Source organism: Onychomys torridus, unplaced genomic scaffold, assembly GCF_903995425.1.
Source record: "Onychomys torridus unplaced genomic scaffold, mOncTor1.1, whole genome shotgun sequence".
NCBI classification, from domain to species: Eukaryota; Metazoa; Chordata; class Mammalia; order Rodentia; family Cricetidae; genus Onychomys; species Onychomys torridus.
Window position 1 is genome coordinate 11,904 of NW_023412160.1, and position 3,284 is coordinate 15,187.

At 43.1% G+C, this 3,284-nt stretch overlaps 1 pseudogene; it reads left to right on the forward strand.

Annotated features, from left to right (window-relative positions):
• The first annotated feature begins 321 nt into the window (after window positions 1–321).
• On the forward strand, window positions 322–3,275 carry LOC118575531 (annotated as a pseudogene).
• The last annotated feature ends 9 nt before the right edge of the window (window positions 3,276–3,284 follow it).

Sequence of the window (3,284 nt, forward strand, 5' to 3'; positions counted from 1 at the left end):
GGAGGGACAAGGAATTATAGGTGGTGAAAATAAATCCCACTCACACAGCAATGTGAAGTGACAGTTAGAGAGGGAGAAGACAATAATAGACTAATGTTATGGGTATCTTAATGGACAATAGGGACAGAGCATCTTGATGCCATCATTGGACTGGACCACATTCCACATCTTGGCCAGGGTATACTCACTGATCTTGGGGGTCTGAGACAGCTTTCTCTGAGGAGTTCCAGAAGTAAATTTACCAATACTGAATATTTGGTTATCTGGGCCACATTCACAATTGATGATAACTTGAAGGACTGACTTCTGAATTTCAGCATCATGGAGAAATTACTCACATTCAGCCACTCCCAAAATGATTCTGATACCTACAGTGATACAGTAGAGCCATACTCATCCAAGATCTTCACCGACTCTGCCAATTGGAGCTGGATTTTTGGCACCACAGTGAGGATGGCCATGACATCCAAAACAGAGCACACAATGTAATTCCTTGCAGAATAGGTCTTCCACTTGCAGGCGATGGAAATAATCTGCAACAACAGCTGCACACAGGAAAGCTTGAGGAAGACTTCATCAGGTTCCCAATACAGCTGAGCAGGGCCATATTCTATCACTGGAGAGAGATTTACCATTTTCTGGACAGCCCAGCATATTCAGAGCACACACCCTAATTCTAAAGGTGGACCTTTGCTAAGGAACTCCTGGCCTGAGGGGTCACTTGAGGAGGCATATACCTTGAAATATTTCATGGCTCTGAGGCTGTCTTCAGTTCTCAGACTATTGGAGTGATCTTCCAAGCTGAGAAAATTAGCAAGCAACTACAGTGGCCTCCTGGAAAGACTCTGACCTTGTGGACCTGGCAGCTGTCCAATGCCCACAATATCATGGAGGCTCAGAAAATGATTTAGGATGTAAATGCAAGTTGTTAAGTGTGGTGATATTTTATTTATGCTGAAATGTAATATTTTATTTGTATGTTAATAAATAGAGTTTGCCTGGAGATCAGAGGCCATGGCCAAGCCATAAACACAAGTAAGGTGGTGGTGGCATGCACCCTTAATATGATCACATGGCAGGCAATGTCTCTGTGAGTTCAAGGATACAGACAAATGTCTTTAATCCCAGAACCAAGTATAGAGACTTGGAGGTCTGTCTAGAAAGGCAGTGACCAGAAAGTGAAGTGGTTGGCCTTATAGCCAATGAGAAGGCAGAACATGAAGGCAACAAAGGTGCAAGTTAGACAGGATGAGGCTCACTTGGAAAGCTACATTGACATGATGAGCTAAGGTTAGTTGGCTGCTATTGCTCTGATCTCTCTGCTTTCACCTCTGTATTTGGCTCAGTGTTTCCTCTTTAGTAAGACTGTTTAGAAATTCAACTACAATAAAGTCTCTATTTCTCTCAGCAGATTTTCTGTTGGCTGAAAGACATATCTAAGTATCAGCTGATGACTACAACCTGCTCCAAACAACTATGATCCCTGGACTTGCTGACAGCAGATGTGGACCAGTCCAGCCATTGTGAATGCTCCTTGGCTCTTAAGCTGGGACAAGCCATAACTACAGTAGTGGTACATGTGGACTCCAAAGATGAGCTCACTGCTCTGCTGGAGCAGTGGGAAGAGGACCATGGCAGTGGGCAGGATATGGTACCTATCCTTACCAGGATGTCAGAATTAATTGAAAAAGAACCTGAAGAATATCGTAAAGGAGATCAAAACCCATTTGATGATCTACATCCTGGTTGATCTGATCCAGAATATATGCTGGGCCACTTGCTAAGACTACTCTCCAAGAATGATGATTTCATGAATGCACTGATGAATGGGTATGTGATGACATGGAGAGCACCCCCTTTAAATACCGCAGCCTGCAGACTGCTACTGGACATCAAGCCAGGTCTAGAAGCTGCAGTTGTCTTTCAAGAAAAAGAAAGGATTGTTGAAACTCTTTTCAAATTGTCCCAAGAGTCTGATTAGACACTGAGGACATATTCTACAGCACTGTTAGGAGGTGCAACAGAAAATCAAGAGATTGCTTCAAGCTACAGAGAAAATAATTCACAGCTGGTGGCAGTAGTGCTTTGCAGGCAGAGAGATCTACATCTTCAGGAAATGGCTTTGCATCAGGAAAGTAAGTGTCCTAGTCCAGGGAAGCCTTCATGGGAGCCTCTTTTGCCTCTGAATGAGGAAGCTGTGGATATGGACTATGGTGACATGGCAGTAGATGTTCTGGATAGAGAACAAGAAACTTTTAGAGATATGGATATCTCCTTTCATCTGGACTCAAGTCACAAGACCAGTAGTAGAATGAACTCAGCATCTAAGCCTGAGGAAGACTCAGGATTCAAGAACAAGTCTACAAAGCATGGTGACAGAGAGAAGGTGAGGAGGGCCAGCAGAAGTTGGGTTTCTCATCTTCTGACCCAGATCATGCCTTTGCTGAGCTGTCTAATACCAGCTGGTCAGAAATGTCCCCCAGGGTGAATGGCACCAATTATACCCTCTTTTCAATGACTCCTGCTTTTGAGCAGAGACTTCTTCTCCAGTACCTGACCCCTGTAGAAGAGTATTAGGAATTACTTCCCATATTCATGTAACTTGAATCATGAGAATTGATGATGTTTTATATTGATCTGAAACAGACAAATGATGTCCTGCTTACTTTTGAGGAACTTAAGCACCTAGCATCTCTCCTACTCCATTACAAACTTGCCACAGACTTTGTTGCTAATGATGGAGTACAGAAATTACTGGAAATTCCTCATCCTTCTATGGCTGCAGCTGGTGTATCTACCTGCTTTAGTTACCTGACCTACAACCAGAATGCTAGGGAAAGGGTTTGCATGCATCCCCACAATGTTCTATCTGATGTGGTGAATGATACATTGTGGTTAATGAAATGTTCTCATGCTGCAGGATGGTGCCATGCTACAATGTTTATCTCAGTTTGCTTCTCATTCCAGCCTGTCTTTGAGCTCTTTGGCTATTATGATGGTCTTTAGCACCTAGTAAATTTGATCAGTAATTTGGAGACTTTATTTTGGATGACCAGGGTGCACATGTGACTGATGATAAAATTCTTGCTACCTGCCAAAGAGGCAAACATACCTGAATGGTTCTGTGAAAGTATTTTGAGGCTCAATTGACCATTTAGTTGGAACAAGTCAAGCAGTGGCTTCAGAGGACTGAGGGTGGCATTATTGTGCATCCTCAACGACCATACAAAGCATGCACAAACACTTGTGAGCAGATTGTGGAAATGATGGTGTTTGTGATTAGA